The 17,497-nt window shown below is 44.2% G+C and overlaps 1 long non-coding RNA gene across 1 annotated transcript; it reads right to left on the bottom strand.

Annotated features, from left to right (window-relative positions):
- Window positions 1-701: 701 nt before the first annotated feature.
- Window positions 702-17,159, bottom strand: LOC107314718. The gene is made up of 3 exons (XR_001555601.2): window positions 16,112-17,159; window positions 2,470-2,562; window positions 702-1,908 (listed from the first exon to the last, which is right to left on the bottom strand). It is a non-coding gene; the product is annotated as an uncharacterized LOC107314718 (long non-coding RNA).
- Window positions 17,160-17,497: the final 338 nt, after the last annotated feature.

The following is a 17,497-nucleotide window of genomic DNA, read 5'->3' as shown; positions in this document are numbered from 1 at the left end:
TAGCTGTTAGTGTTCAACAAAGCCAGAGGAGAAGATTGATGGGGAGAGAAATGCTCTTTTCAGACTTCTGAAAGAGCACTACAGGCAATGGGGAGTAAACAGCAATATTACAGGTAAATAATAATGCTGCATGAGGAGTCTTTTAAATTACAAAGTAATAAATATGTTTTTAATAATCTACTCATTTCAGGAGTGCTGGGTTTGCATACGGATGTAATTTTATCCACTGAGTGTGGATGAGAGGATGTGTCTGAAGTGCCTGGGGACTTCCTGGATGAGAACAGAGCAGAGCATCCTCCGATTGGCAAGGATTCACTCCGAATTTACTCTCAGAGATGAGAAAGAGTAGAAAAAGTGGCCATGTCTGAGCTCCCTTCCTGCTCCCTGATCCCCCCAGGGTGACTGCACAGGCTTCAATGAATGAGGCAGAGCATCAGCATCCCGGCTGCACTCTCCTGTGTCACTCCCCTGCAGGGTAGGAGCTCTTTCCCATGGAGACCATCTCTGTGGGAAGCCCCAGCCTTGGTGACAGCAGCAGGTCAGCTGGCAGGGATGCTGCAGGGACACATCCTGATGTATGAGGGTCCCTGTTTCTGACTTCTGCCTATGTTGTGCAGGGTCTCTAGTAAAACGAATGGAGTGCTGCTGCACTGTCAGGTGAGGGTGACTGTGGAGAGGGGGGGCAGACTTTGGATATCATCATCTTGACTTCCTGTGCTTTTTGCCTTTAAGTAAATAAACCTAATAAAATGCTGGGCAGCAATTCAATCTGTCACGCTTCACACTCAGACTAATTCAGCCAGAAATAGAAACTGTTCAACCCCCATTAGTGGTAGTGCCCTGAAGAAGCTGATTTCTTTCTTGTAATATATTTCACATCAATTATGCACTGCCAACAGAAGCAGCTTTGTGCCAAGTTGTGATCTGCTTTTCACTCAGAGATGTTCTAGCCACTTTACTTTTCCTTAGGCTGTTGGCAAGGTCCCATCAACAGGAAAACCTCAAATATGTGCAAAAGTCACACATGGCTTCGCATTCCCAGTAATTCACATTAGCTCCCTTCAGGACATAACCTCCACACTCTGATCAACTCCTTACAGGGTGCCTTAGTTCTCTCTGACCTCATTCCATTTGTCTCCTAGCTGCTGCCCATCAGCACTCCTTGATGAGTTCCCGATGCACGGGTGGGGCTCATCTGTAGGAGGTGTTAAGGAGAGGAAGGGTGGTACCTAGAGGGAGTGCAGCTCTTGCTGCAGGCTCTAAGTCACCAAGGGTCTTGGGTGGCTGCATGTTCATTGCACATCCATACTCTCCAGCATACTCTGCTCTAGAGAGACAGAACATTTCTGCATTGGCAAGTTCCTTCCGTACCCCTCTCCATTGCTGCATTGTCATGGTAATGTGTCTACTTCAAATGAAAAGTGATCCATTATTTATTACTGAATGAATTCTCTGGGCCAAATTCCAAATCAGTTTGCTTCTCGCATTATTGCTCACGGGAGAGGCAAAATATTTTACACCTAAATTGCACCTTGCTGAAAAGGTGCAGAACACTTTTGCAGGAGGAGAGCAGGGGAATCTACAACCCCTCCATGTCTCTGCCCTGAGGCCTGTACGCTGCCATTATGCTGCTCAAAGAGCTGTGGAATAGGACATCATATTCATGCTGTTTCTCCGTAATTTCCAAATGTGTGCTGATAGGATGCAGACCCCGGGGCTGGTTGGAACCAGACGATCTTTGAGGTCCCTTTCAGCCCAAGCCATTCTATGATACTAAGGAGAGGTGAAGGGTCCTGCTGGCTCTGGCCCTTCCTTGATTTAGTGACAAGCAGCAAATGCACAGCTTCATCAGCAGTGTTCCAGGAGAGGGAAGGCATTCTTCCTGATGCAGTTGGAAATCAGCCTTGCCTGGAAGCACAACGATGGCCTTATCTTGCAATTATTTCCTAATGAGCATCATTTCACATGCAAATCCCATCCATACAAAAAGAAAAAAAGTAAAAAAAAAAAAAAAAAGTAAAAAAAAATTAATCTTTTTAAAAATCCGAGTAAGTGACGGGGTCTGTAATTTATAATTTCCTGCTGCGGCAGAGCTGCACAGTGCAATCAAGCAGTGTGGTGGTTTCAGCTTCCACTGGTCTCATTTGCCCACACAGTGGATTTATGAAACCATCTTTTCCAAATTATTCTGTTAAGGAGGTGAAGGGAGCTGCCAGGAGAACAGAAAAGGGTCCCTGGGATGTATCAGAGGGAAAAGGTGAATGACAAAGGGTTGGGAAGTCAAGCAGATGGGTGCCAGCTGACAGCTTATGCACAGGGCTAGCATAAGATACACTATAGTCACCCTCTGCCATTTCTGTCCAGGCAGGATAAATATCTATTTCCTCCACTAATTTTTTTACAGTCCCCCATCCATTCAGATATTTTCATACAGAATTATTTAGGATATTTTGGGGACAACTAACCTACCTCATTCGCTGTTTTCATCATCACCCTCTTTCCAGCGTCACTGATAGGTGAAATGAAGAAACCCAACATCCCCACTGTGGATGTCCTGATGACCTGGTGAGGACAGCACAGAAGAAGGATGAGAGGTAGAAGGTGCTCTTCAAAGGAGCCGGTGGTGGCTGTCTGCCCACCCTGAAGGACTTTTTGATGGGGGCTGATAAAAACGTTAGAATTAACTTTCAAATGTGTCTGGTATTTAGATGATGAAAGAAAAGAAAAAAAACAAAAACAGCCAAACTTCCTTCCTTCCTGGAACATGGTATTTTAAAGCAATGAGCACTAACAGTCTGTCGGTACTCATGTTCTCTTCCTTGATGACTCCCCTGTTGGGTCTTAGGCTGTATGAAACTCACAGCTCTGCTCTGGGCTCATGCTGAGTAAAGAAGAAGAGAATTCATAGAAGAGGGGTCCGGGTATGTGGCCAGTAGCATGTTGAGCATATTCAGCTTTGAGTTAAATGCAAAATACATGAATTGACAATTAAAGAAATGCCCTGGACTAGAATATCCATGACCAGAGAAAAAGCTAAGTATTGTCCAGACAGCAGGAGAGAGAGAAGCAGGCTTGAACACTGGGAAACCTTGTTTGTTGGTTGTTTTTTGTTGCTGTTGTTTTTTCCCCCTAATAGGTTTCTTTCTTAAAACAAAGTTAAAGAAGGATTAAGCTCTGCTCACTCCAGTGTATTTCCTGGTTTGGCATTAAACAACAGGAGAGGCCCCAGTACAAAGCTTTCCTTTCCTTTCTAGAGAAGTTTCATTCAAAATCAATCCAGGATAAACAGCAGCAACAAATTACCACATTGGAGACCTACATGTGAGCCCATGTAAGAGCAATCCGTGGCCAGCAGCTGGACCTGACTGGAGTCGCTTGCACTGCAGGCATCTGCTGTTTCTTCAGAACAGCACAGGCATTGCAGAGTGGTCTTGTGAAAGAGTGCAGGACCTGCCCTCCTGCTTTGAAATGTTTTCCTCAAGGCAGGAGGTGTTTTAAGTAGCTTTAAGAACTGTGGAGAAAGTAATCTTTCCCACTGATGGTATGCTCATGCATTTATATCTTACATGTGATATTTTTGTGATGATATGTTCATGCAAATAAAACTACTCTATCTGAAAGTCATTGCTATGCTGCTTTTCCAGTTTAAGGCCCGTCTCCCTTCCAAAAGGTCCAATGCACCTTTGAGGATGCACATTAAGGAGAAGCACTACTGTGGCAGCAGGGATGGAAGTTATTTTTATGCAGAGGTTAAAAAGAATGAAAGCCTAAATTTGCCATTTTCTTCCTCATGCAAATCTTCAGGGAGAATGATAATTTCACATGGACAAAGGAGAGGAAGAAAGCCTGAAAACAGCTGTCATCTTTGCGCATAAGAATGAAGGATGCATTAAAACCCCAGAGATGATCTAAGGGGGTAGCAATCCCAGAGAGTACCCTGGGGTTCTAGGAGGCAACTTGATCATCCTCAGTACTGGAAACTGCTTATTTTACAGTCCAGAGATGCTTGAAAATGACCTTACTATGCAATTTGGGATCATAAATCTACACAGTGGTATTGCATCAGTGATAGCCCTATAATTCCAGCCTGTTTCCATTGTTTTTCTATAGCACCCTTCTTTGTAAATCTCCATCTCAACCTTCTCCAGCCCTTGATTATGTGTATCTGAATTATTTTTCCTTTGGTATTTTTGTGTTTCCTGAAACGCACATATATTTTTTTCCCCTACAACAGAATCAAGCAATTATGATTAGTGAACCCTCAATCATGTTTACTGTTGTGTCCCTCCTTACAACAGTATATGGCCATGCTTTGACCTCATTTTATAGTTGTCCTCACATTGCTTTAAGGTTCAAAAGCACTGTTCCACTGGTGGTAGAGAAGCAGCAGGATTTGGCCTACATTTCCTAGGAAGTTTATGCTTGTGTAAGAAATCAGATTCAGACTTTCAAAATCCTTGTTTATTGCCTGAGTGCTAACTCTTCTGAGGAAACCCAGCCTCTGCCCAATACTTGCCGCTGCACTGATTGCAGCTGTAGTTAGGGTAGGGCCAGTGTGGACTCCCTAAACCTAGCTCTAATCCTAACCCAAACATTTACTCCATGTTGGAAGAGGACTCTCAAATCCATATTCTCTGCCCTAATTTTAGCCTCTAAAGGTGGTCTTGCTGAAGACAGGAGAGCAGCCTACAGGTTGCTGGGGATTTCCTGTCTTGCACAGGATGTGCAGTATTACCCATCTGAGCTTATCGCTCCCAGCAGAAAGGTAAGATGATAGTTTTCCAGTTCTCTGAACCACTTATAGCAATAGACCAGCATTTAGTGGAAAATCACATTGACTTTACTGCAGTACATGACCTAATGAAATTGCTGGCATTTTAGAGACAGGCTCCTCTGACTCAAGTCTCCCTCCAAGGCACTTCTGCACCTCACTTAGTTACTCAAACTGAAAATCCTCCAAATAGAGTCTTTTTCTTCCAAAAGATAAGTCCTAATCCTGTGCCAAGCTTTTTCCAGTTCCTTGACCTCCCTAAAGCTCTGGTTGTGCAGTATGAAATCTCCCCTGAGCATTCTCCACCAGGATTTCTGCTGAGCTTATTCCCAAAACTGGGGCTTGCCACACCCCCTGGTCCTGACAAAGGGGCCACTAAGTCCTCCAGTTCTGCTGGTGGGACTCTGCCTGACACAGTTTTGCCATTTCCAGGTAAAAATAACACCTGTCCCAGGTGGGTAGATATCAGCAAGCCTTACCTCCCCGCAGGCTGTAAATAGCCCATGAAACCTGCTGCTTCTCAGCAAACAGATGGGTACCATCGAATTTAGCATCTCTAAATAGACTTGAACTTCTGTTGCTTGCTTCTTAGAATTTATCAGACTCCCTGGGGAAACAAACATGTATGTGAGGGCTAAGGAGATCCCCATGGCTGACAGAGGCATGGTGACACATCAGGGCTGACAGGAAAGAAAGTTCCTTGAAAGAGCATACTGGAGTTAGGGATAATGCTAAAATACAGAGCCAAGGTGCGGAGATGCCGTGTAGCAAGGCACATCCTCTGGCTTGAAATAATAATTCAACTGAAATACAGTTCAATTTAAATTATGTAATTGGATCCAAATAATAGCACTGCAGCATCCACTTCAAATTCCCAGCAGCAACAAAAGCTCTGTGCAGACAGCTGGTGTTGGTCCTCATCCTAGACAGCCCTTGTAGGTTCAATTTAGGGTTGACTCCGGGGTCAAAGCAACAAAAGAAGTAACAGTGCATGTAGCAAGAAGTATATACTTCTGACAACTCCAGACAACTCATTTTGGGGAGACAGTGAGGTATGTGCACCCATACCCAACTCTTTGTCACTTAACATGCATTGTTTTAGCTAACAATGTGATGGGATTTGATTGTTTGCGATTTACATAATTACAGCATTCACGGTATTTCCATTGTTCATAGTGTCTCCTTGTGGGAGAGATTATTCTAGTGAATGACACCAGTTGTTCTTCTGTGACAAGTCTCGATTTAAAAAATAAAAAAGCTAAATATAGTGTAGCTGACAGATCTTAAACAATGTGTCACTGACACTTGCTGTAGCAGAAGGAATCATTTGCGGGCCATAGAGATTCGCTGTTTTGGAATATGCAGCATACATATACATGTAGTATATGATACATTGCAGCAGAAGTGCGCTGCAGTGATGCAGAGGGGAAGTAATGCATTAACAAATGGCAAAACTTGTAAGCTTTTTGTGAAACAGGTGGGAAAGGACAAAACTGTGGGCGCCCAGCTCTAAGTGGCATACTTTAGCTAAAAATCCATGGCATGTACTATCGCTATTGGGCTGCAACACACTGTCTTGAAGTAGTAAACTTAACTCCAAAGTGTCTTAGAAAGAAACATCTGCCTGCAAGATCAGACTCATGGTTTGTAGAGTTAAATACCTCAGATGCTGCCCTACAAGATAAGGACATAATTTCATCAAAACCTCCCTAGCTTGCCTCTAATGCACCTATTTTATTTTCCTACCAGTTTAAACTGTCAGCTGTATTTCCCAGATCTAATATCTTTATAGAAAATGAGATTCACTTGCATCTAAAATGTCATGTAAATTAGGAAAAGAATTAATAAGATGCATTTTCTCCCTTTTTCCCCCCCATCAGGTCTCAGGTAGCAGTACACACTCTTCAGAAGTCTTGTTTAGGCAAGCAACTTTGATACCACAGAAGTATGAAGATTAGAGAAGCTTGTTGGAACACGTTAGACTTTGATCCTTGACAGTGCAGATATTATCATCTTCATTTCAAGTTTCCTGAGTTTGAAAGAGAGTGAGGAAGAAGCCACATGGGAATGCTTTTGCCAGCTTTCCAGGAGCCTGTGCTTCACACCAGAAGAGCAGACACCAGAATGGTAGTCAGGACATTCAGTCCTTCCTTCCAGCAAGGTCACCAGTGTCTTTTTCCATTAAAGGAAAGGTCCATGAGGTTAACTCATTTATATTCATAGCTTCACCTGGGAAATTTAGCCCCTGGGAACCCTCCAAGCACAGTCCATGCCCTGCCAACCTGGTGCATCACTCACCCTGCTCTGACGTGTCCATTCATTCAGCTGTTCATTCATTCACTTCCAGATCACACCCCAACCTGAACATGTTTGACTTACTGGGCTGGGAACAAGAGTATTTGCCACCATTTCTCTTTCTGAAGAGGGTTTCTACCTGGGAGGAACTTTCATATTTCAGTTCATGACTTCATACACTTAATGAGAAACAAGCTGCTACTGTTCCTTACATCTCCACCTTCCCAGCTGACCTGCAAGTGGCACTGCCAACCTCTGGCAGAAGAAGAAACTGACACATTGTATCCACAGAGGAGATCTGACTAGGAAAATGTCACCCAGACAGAAGCCCTGGAGACACCTGCAGGACATGATTGGCCACCCATAGGCTTCAATATCCCTAATGATACAGGAAATGAAAAATACCAAGTTACGCCAGTGTGTCAGTGACAAAGACTGGGAAATCAAGATAAGCAAGACACCCTTAGTTATTGCACTATGCTTCTACCACCTTCATTTTCAAGAATTCACATTGTAACTGGCTCATCTGCTTATTCTTCCTGCTCCTTCTGAACTCTTGTCCTTTGCAGGAGACAGAGGCACCCAAGAAGCCTCTGTCACTTTCACAGACTCCTTCACAATTCCTCTCCTCTATCTTTTCATGGCCAGAATGCTTTAAAGGCTCATGCAGTTATTTTCAGCATGGCAGCCTGTAGCACGTGTGGTCCTCAATGGAAGGAAGCAGAGAGGTGGTCTGAACATAAACTGAGCTGACATCAGTACCTGGGTCAGAAAGATGAAGGTGGGAAGAAAACCTGCATAAACAGTGTTTCCTATAGACCTCTCTGCTGCTGTTATAAGTTGTGGTCCCTGCCCTGTCCATTGCTTCAGATACCAAAGTCCTTTCTCTGTGCCAACCAGTAAACTGTTAGCCTCAAATAGTTTTAACACTTCTGGTCTGGAGCAACAACCAGGATTGCTGATGTTATTGACACCACATTACCTGAGCCTAATTATACAAACAAGCTGTTAAAACAGCACCATCAACCTACAAAATATTTTCAACCAATAACAGATCAAAATCTCAAATCATGAGGAAATCAGTAGGCAATCTCCTAAGGTCAAAATGGTAACAGGTTTGGTGCACAATTATTCTGTGACATTCCCTAGGCATGTCACAGCCCTCTTGTCACCACGGTCCTGGCAGAAGTATTGAGCTGAGGAAACACATAGCCTTCAGGGAGCTTCCCACTGGCTCTCCCATTAGAGTGCTCTCTGATCTCTTGGAGGTGAGACATAACAGGGAACCAGGGAGCTTCCCACTGCTCAAGTTGAGATCCCACTGAAACAAAATCATGGTGTCGCTTTCCATACCACCAGAAGAGAGCTGATGTATGACATTAACATTTAGATGTGCCCTAGACTAGCAGAAAAAGGCAGGAAAACAAAACTCACATCCAAGGTCTTGTCAGCTGCTGTAACCAGCTTAGACAGGAAAAAATATGTCCATGTATGAGTGCAGCTCTCCTCTATATTGGAGCAATTTTTGACTTCTTAAAAAACAAACAAAAAAAAAACACACATAACACCCACACTCTTAGTTGCATTGTTTCCTTTCAGTCTTCACTGTGGTTTGGGGTTTTCTTTGCATTTGAATATTTTCCACTTAAGCTGACAATGGAAAAACCCACTGTGGCCTTTTCTTACCAGTCAATTCCCAAGTCAACCAGCCTGGCCCTGGGGTCCAGCTCACATTAGGGTAGCACTGCTGTGGTGGCAATCAGTGCAGGAGGGGAACAGTAGGGACAGCGCATTATGGCCACACCATGCTGTGGGGCAGCAGTACAGAGCTAACTGAAGCCTTGCAGGTCTTCAGCATCCCCTACATTGCACACTGCTGGGTTTGAGGAGAGAGTACCTAAATGCCCCTAAGCACATCAGGAGAATAGGAACAAGGACAGTGAGGGAGGGGGCAGGCAAAGCTTGGACATTTCCCTGGAGGAGGCCTTGTCCCAGAGCAGAGGAGGGAGCTGGGGACACCCTGCCTATGTGCCTTGGAATAACCCCCAAGCAGCCTCAGGGGAGCACATGCCTGTCTTGCAGAATGTTATTAGCCACAGCCTGAAAGAGAGGTGAGGCTATCTTGGCAGAAAAACACTTTCCCTCTCCCTCCACCTCTCTATTTTAATGATTTCATTCCCAGAGCAAGAGATGGCAGGTGGCTTTCACACTTCATATGGTAAACTTGTCGTGCATCTGTGCAGAAAACTAATATTCTGACATCAGCACTGGGCTTTTTTGGGTCAGATTAGGAAGTAGTAATTCTGGACATACTGTTTAACTCCCTGTATGGCTGGGTCCACGCTCTGCTCTCACAAAGCACAGCACTCTGTTTTTAACACCTTGTCCATCTATTCCTTGCTACAAACCCAGAGGTCGTTTGTTTTGCATGGCAGTTTTTCCTACACTTGAATAGCTTTGCTGGGAGATGGGTGACTTGCCAGCAGGGATGTCTGGACAACTGGAACAGAGGAGTTTTCTCAGCCCCTTTCAGGGCAGCTCCCAAGGAAAGAGCAGAGAAGCAGATCTAAGTTAATAAGCTACCAACTAAGAGAGAGTAAACATCTTCAGGCCTTCATCCCCCTTGGGTTCCTTTGCCTGTAAACTGCAGAGGATGGAGAGAAGCTGAACCATCCATCATGCAATTTCCTGATTTGGGAATATCAGATGTACTCTTATTTGATGTTATTATAGTATTACTTCTACATAGATATATTTGTGCAGGGACTTCTGGATTTGCTGAAAACACTTGGAAATTGCAGGGAATTGTTTCCAAGCAAAACTATGAAATATTTTTGGGAGTGACAACAAATCAAAACCCTTTGTTATTCAGCCAGCTTATGGAGAAGGGGTAGGATGTGGGTACAGGCTCAGTAGAGAGTTTCTGTAACCCAACACGGGAAAGAAATCAGATCTATGTCCACAAAGCTGAACAGATGGGAATACAGTTTGTACAAACTTTGTGAACATAAGGCAGGGACTAGTATGGGGAAGGGAGAAGAATACCCAGGAGCAGCATTAACTGATATATTGTCCTGTCTGGCTTAAAAGCATGTTGTGAGCCCTAATGAACAATCACATCAGTCTTCATGAATGACAACCACAAATGCCATCCTCCAGAGATTATGTCTTGTTCTGCCTGAAATAACCCTGCACTACAAAAGCGCACATATATACAGAACAAACAAAACAGGGAAATGCAGTCTCAGCCAGCAGGAAATCCTCAGACACATCAGGGAAGCTGACCGCACCAGGAAGACATTTCATACATGATATTACTGAATTTAGAGGCAAAATATAATCCAAAGGTTGCACGTGATGAGGAAAAGCACACAACATCTTTCTGATAAACACTCCCAGATGAGGGCCTCTGCATTCAGGATGGCACAGAACCACATTTGATTTCCAACTCATCATTTTCATAACCAGAAAATAAATGATTCTCCTTTTTCCCTGTTGTTGAAGCTTTGGGGAAGCTGCATCTTACCACACACATTCACCAAGTGCAACATGATAAGTGGGTTTGCAAAGCCCTTGGGGTCTCCACTGCTGGGGATATACCCTTGGTCCCATCACTCCAGGCACAGTGCTGCACAGTGCTCTCACTGCACTGGCTGAGGAGACGGTAACCTGAGAGCCTCACATCCTTAGCTCTCCTGAACTGGGAATTATTGAGTCACCCAAAGGCAGCAGGAGGACAACAGCTCATAGCTTGTTCTCACAGTGCAGCTGTCATCCTGTCCAGGTTCTGCTCTTGTAGTTCTAGGTTTGTGGGCAGGTTAGCCTCATCTCCTGGGTTATCTCCTGCAGCTTGTTTCCATTACAGTAAGCTTTGTCGCATGTTTCTATTTGTTCCCTTTAGCACATGTGAAAGCATTTTCCCAGTGGACCCCATCGTCTGACAGGTACTGCTGCTGTTCTACTGGCTTCACAAACAGAGTGTCAGAGGCATTTTCTGGACAGTAATCAAAGCAATAAGAAGCAGGTCATGAGACAAAAAAATGTCTTGGAGCACAGAGCTCAAGGAGAAGTATGTAGGTTTCTTCTCACACCTTTTCTTTGTGATATTTTAATCACATCCAGCTGTTTTTTTTACCTTCTGACACTATCTCAAATAACACAGCCCAGTGTCAGTGTTTTGGGCAGGTGTTGTAATATGCTGCAGCAGGGCATGCTCCTAGCCTACAGGGAGGAACTCTGAGGTGAGGCTGAGTTTTTGGATCAGGCAAGGAAGGAAGGAAATGGCTGGCCCCCATGAGACTTGGGGTTGTGCTAGTGAGGGCAGGTGGAGGGAAGGGATTGTCCCACAGGGGCAAGGAGAGATAGCACAGAGCCTGGAGAGAAGCCAGTGACCTTGATGGCATAGCTCCATCTTTAGTGCTAGTCAAGTTAGTCATCAAGGCCTACAATAGCAATGTCATGACGTAAGTTCACCAGCAAAACATTCTCAAAAGTGAACAATGAAAAAGCAAAGCATTAGAAGGCAAACAAAAGACAAGATGCTTTTTCTTGATCTTCATGTGGCCACCTGACAATTTTAATTAACCCCCCAGGCATTTTTCTTCTGCCTGTGGAAATTCTTAATGCATTTTTTCTTGAAAGCATAAAGCGTGGAGGAAGAATTAGTCCAATCTGGCACATGGCATAGATACATGCCATGCAAAATGATCATTTCTCAAATCCATGGTGTAAATCAGTTCCTAGGGAGACAACAATTGATAGTTCCCTTTCTGATCAATTGCTCACAGCAGCTCGCCCTCAGATCACCTCTGAGGATGACTGGGGGAAGAGGAAAAGATCCCATCCCTCTTTGTGCAGGAAGCTGAAAGCTGAGCATTGCTTATGAACGTGTTTTTGCCTTTCTGAGGAAATGCTTCCCAGCCAAATGCTTTGCATTTCTTCAACACAATTAAAGGAAAAGGAAGAGGCAGGCTTGGCTCAATGAAAATAGGCAGCAGATGCTGAAGGAGGAGAATGGGAAAGGTTGTACTCTAGAGCAAAGGGAAGAGAATAGCCCAGGGTGAGTGGGCACAGCTGGGTCACAGGCCCTGAGCTGTTCTGTCCAAATCTGCAGCCACACCAGCTTATGTGTGGAGTGGGACAGGTTACAAGTACCACATGTAGAAAGTAAGAAATAATTTCTACACAGCAGGGATGTAGGAGATCCACACAAAGGTGAAGCCATCTAACCCCTAAAGAGAGAACTGGCTACATCCAGGACCCCTTCTTACAGCACTCTTCTTCTGCTTGGATTAGGAGGAGTCATTTTTGTTTCTTCTTGAGTGTCATCTGTAGGCATTTCAGATATTCTGTGCAGGGGTAGGAAATAGCAGGCCTTGACCTATGCATCTTGCAGTCCAACTGCATAATATAGAGGACAGAAGATTAAATGACTCACTGATTTGCACAGCCAGGTAGCACTGCAGCTGGTCCTGGAAGGAAGGGCTCTGGGGTTGCTTGCAAGCCCATATACTCCCAAATAAGTCACCCTGCTCAGGCTTCCTGAAGCACAGCTCCCTGTGACAGACAACACCAACAGAAAGTGTGTTCTTGTCCCCAGGAACAGACCAGGTCACACCAGTTTATAAAGAACAACAAACATGGCCCCTTCACTGTATAAACAACTACTAGCAGAAAACACCTTCCTGGGGGTTGCACGGCAAAACTCCACAGAAATTTATAAACTTGGTTAAAGTATTACTTTGTCATTCTTTCTCGGTATTGACAGGTAGAAGTGGCACTTGTCTTGTGCAGCTAAAGCATGAAATCTATGCATTCTCTGTGAGATACAAATTCTCATTACTGAGTTGTTATGCACTTGTGTACCTACACAGCAGCCCTCACTGGGGTTTTGTTGACAATCTCCAAAAGCTGGGCATGCATCAGCTTCAGCTGTGTGCAACAAAGGACATGCAAAAGAAGCTATTCCAATTATGCCATCATTATCCTATTTGTGAGTGACCAGCAATGGTTACACTTGCAAACCATTGCTCTCTTGGACCTCCACTACATAACCCCATGCATGGACACGCATGCACACCACATCTGCAACAACTTTCTCTATCATGATCCCTACCAGCTGAAAAAGCACCGGAGCTGCTATGGTCTGACATCACCTCTCATCTGAAGACCTAAGCCTAACTTTCACTCCTGAAAGTATTTTCTGAGAAAATGCACACGGCAACATCCCAACCCAGAGGGCCCATCATTGTGAAGGGCATATGTGAGAAGTTCTCTTTACTTAGTGCCACCATATGAAATTATTTCTAAGTGAAAGCCTTTCACACAGTGGGAAAACAAACAATAGAGCTGGCCTTGATGATCTCCCAGCGCACTGGGGTTTGTGATCAACACAGCTGAAAGCAAAGGGAGGGTATTCACCTCTCTCACTGCTTAAAAAAATAAAGCATAAAAATTAAGGAACTGTTCCTCTGCAGCAAGATGTATTTAACTTTAGGCAAGAAAGGATTAATGAGCATCCTTTGTTAAAACATGAGCAGGAATCTCACATTACAGAAAACATTCAAATCTCAAACTGGAGAAAGGAGAAATTCTGTGTTTTAATGAAGACAAAAAGAGACAAGGAGTTAAACATCTCTTCAGCCTTACCAGGATGACTTCATTCCTACATAGATGAGTACAACCCACAGACCCCAGCACCTCCTCACTCCTACTCCAACATCTTTTAAACTCCACATTCTCACACAAGCATCTGCAACCACCTCTTTTCAGTTATTAAGCTAAGAATATGTGTCAGCAAAACATTTTCTAACGTTAGTCTTCAAGATTTGTTTTATACACAGGAAGGCAGCACTGGTTTCCAAGTCTGCAGTTCCAGGAAAGCTAATAAGAAAAGATCTGTGTAACAGTTTGATAAACAGAAGATTGGAATACACTGTGAAGCCTACAGGACTGGCTGCCCTGCCCTCAAGGATGCTTATGTGAGGTGGGCGCAGCCTCCCAGGCCTGCTGGCTTTGTCAGCAGCAGATCTCAAATCCATGCCCAAGTGAATGGTTTCATAACATGAATGGGAATGTCACAATGCAGCCCCATAACAATATATGGGGCTGAGACACCCACTAGCTACCTGGCCACAGCTTCTCACTGAAGACATGAGCAGCTGCACGCAGCCCCTGCTAACACTAGCTGTGCCCCCATCCCACATTCTCTCCTTCTGGTGCAGGTGGTGCCCTTCCCCTCCAGCATGGAGCATCCTGATCCTTGTCAGCATCAGAGCACAGGTGCATTCCTCAAGGGCTGCATGCCAGGAGGATTACCTAACCTACATCTTGAATTCCTGACATCTCTGGAGGACAAGAGATAAGTCTTTCACTAGGAAAGCAGAAAGATTTTTTTTTTATTATTCAGAGAAAAGCTAGATTTTACAGCCCTTCTCTCTAGTGATCACTCATTTGGATCTCAGCACCATCCTGTATCTCCATGACTTGTGAGTTATGCAAGTAAACGCCTGTACTTCTGAGCCTTGAAAAAAAAAAAAAATCAGCTACAAAGAAGAAAAACCCTCACAGCCTTAACTAGGAGCAAGCATCTTTCTGTTGTGATGTAGATTAATGTAGTGGGAATAGAGAGAGATCAAAAAATGGTAAAGGCATGTGGAGTCTTCTATAGAAAGACACTGAGGAGACAAACTGCCTGTTTTACAAAGAAAATTAGTAAGAAGGATGTACTGCAACTGTATGAAGCACAAACAGGCTAGCAACAATAAGTCCTTAATGCTTTCTCCTAGAAGAAATACATCAGTGAAACTGATGCTCAGTATATGCAAAACCTTGGAAAAACATGATTTTTACACAGTGCACAGTGTGTGAAACTCAGCAGTACCTGATTCAGGAATTCAGTGGGACCCAGTGAGGGAGAGCATGTTGTACAGCAGGGAACACCCTGAGCACCCCACATGCAGAGCCAGGCAGGCTTCCTGCCTTCCCCTGGATGAGAAGCTGCACTGAATTTGTGCAGCTCCTACACAGCCCTGCCCTGCTGAGCATGCACAGCCAAGAGAAGCAGCCAGACCACACATCCAACCTCCTGTCTGGTGCTGCTCCTAGACCACATTCTAGGATCTCTGAGCCAATGCCATAGCTCTGAGTTCTTCTATCATTCATCCCTGATGGTAGTGAGTGCATTAATTCCTGCTTAACTTCAGCCTTTAGAAAAATCAAGTAGATAACAATTTGATTTTTGTGTCTGAAAGCTTTAAAGCTTTATACAAGCTATTCACAATGTGTTCTGTTCAATTAGATGAACCCTAGTTTAATGTTATACTTTTGCTACTCATCGGATCAGAAAAAAAACCACAAAACATGTTATTAACAACTGATGCTATTTGACAAAAGTAATAGCTTCAGTGGTTGTCTGTCTTTGTCAGGGGTGACAACTAGCAATTCCATCTCCACTTTAATTATAATGGTGACTTCTCACATGAGGCAAGCTATGGTGAAGAATGTTTCTACAGGCAAAGAACTGGCTCTGTGGCTGTTTTCCTGGTCTTCTCAGGGCAAGATAGAAACTACTTTGAATGCAATCAGATCATCACATACCATCACTAATCAGCTTAGCAACATCTTTCAAGTGAGTCACTGAAAATCTAGTATTTTGAGGGTTGAACATTACACTTTCATAGGCAAGTCTCTACAAGAACTGTCACCACTGACTAGTGATGATGTCACACCAGATTTCACAGGTCTAAGCCTTCTACCCTGAACCTCTCACTGGCTTCATACTTATTTGCAGCTCCCCCATGCCTGGCACCTCACATTCTCATCCAACTTCTATAATTCCTTGGAATTATGCAGGAGAAGACACAACTCCTCATTGCAGAGGCTGCAAAAGGACCCGCAACCCCTTCACAAGACACTATAATGTGATGGGAAACACAGCAAATAACAGTACAGCAGCAGAGTTCCAGGCTATAACAAAAAAGATAAGCTCAAGTGCAGAAACTACAGATACAGAGGAAAGAAAAGGAAAAATAAAAAACTGCTTACCTTCAGATGACATCAGGTACAGAAGGATCTCCAGCAAAATACTCTCACCTCCACTGCCAACCCTTAAATGAGGTTTGGGAAGGGGGGTGGATCCTGGCTTCACCACTTCTGGTCACTTAGGGGCATTGCATACAGCTGACCTCCCTTGGGTTGGCCCTGCCTTCTCTCCAGGTGCTCAATCACTGGTTCAAGCCATGACTTCCACTACAAGGTGGTATAGCTGAGGCCTCTTGGCCCTGAGTTGAACTGTAACGAAGTAGAGGTTGGCCTCTTCTTCCAGGTATCAGTAATAGGACAAGTGGGGCCTTAAACTGCACCATGGGCAATTCAGTTTGGGTACCAAGGCAAATTTCTTCTCAGAAAGAATGGAGAGGCACTGAAAAGGCAGACTTTTTCAGGGCAGTTTCCCAAATCCTCTCCCATCCTGAAGTTCTCAGTCACTGGCAGGGCTGTCAGATTTCTCTGCTCTTCAGCTTGGGAGAAAACAGCTCTGGGCCCTGAGCCATCAGCACAGTTCTGCAGCTCCAGCTCTCGCAGCATCTATGCCTGCCTCTTTGCTGCCAGCCTGGTGTTGCTGGATAGCCATTCAAGCACTGGGCATGTGGGGGCAGGAGCTGGGGATTGGGCTGGGGGTGGCCACCTGCTGTGACAGGTCACCTCACCTTCTCTGCCCCAAAGTGACGAACTCAGCTCTCCGTTCAGTTCAGCTGCTGCGCCTTTGGAGGCAGGGAAATAGCTGCTTCTGCTGATTTTGTCTGCCTTGCCAAAGCAAATTTCACGCATGAAAATGTGAGATAGGTTTCTCTCCAGCACTTAGGGATAATCAGCCAAGACCGATTAAATAAAAGTATGAAAAATAAAACCACTCGGGGATAGCTATCTTTTGAAGGCAATGCATTTGGCTATCAGGTGTGCCTTGATTATGCTGTTCTAGCAGCACTTGTTTTATTTCTTCTGGTGCTCAGATCAGTTATAGGATAACCCAAACTGCTCCCTCTGTACTGACACTGTGTTACCACACGTGTGCAAGTGTGAACATAAAAAGTAAAATGTGTGATGTTGCCCTGCAGTGATGAATAGTATGGAGCAGCTCCAGCACCCTGCTCATGTCACATCCATCGAGCTGACAGAAACCAGGGTTCATGCTCTGGACTAAATATTTTTGCACAGTTAGACATACCATCTCTATGACAATCTATTCCTGGTATCTAACTTATCTCTTATGTATACATAAGCTCAGTAAAGTCCTTTTAAACAAATTTGGAATGCATTAATAATAAGAGAGATCTATGAGACACGGTGCATACTTGCATGTTTGCCCAAAGTCCAGAAAAAAATTACTAATTGTACTTAAGTGGATCTCTTTTTTTTTTTCCCTTTATCCTT

The sequence above is a fragment of the Coturnix japonica genome, chromosome 5, assembly GCF_001577835.2.
Source record: "Coturnix japonica isolate 7356 chromosome 5, Coturnix japonica 2.1, whole genome shotgun sequence".
NCBI lineage: Eukaryota > Metazoa > Chordata > Aves > Galliformes > Phasianidae > Coturnix > Coturnix japonica.
The sequence above is the reverse complement of the archived record's forward strand: the minus strand, read 5'-3'. Positions and strand labels throughout refer to the sequence as shown.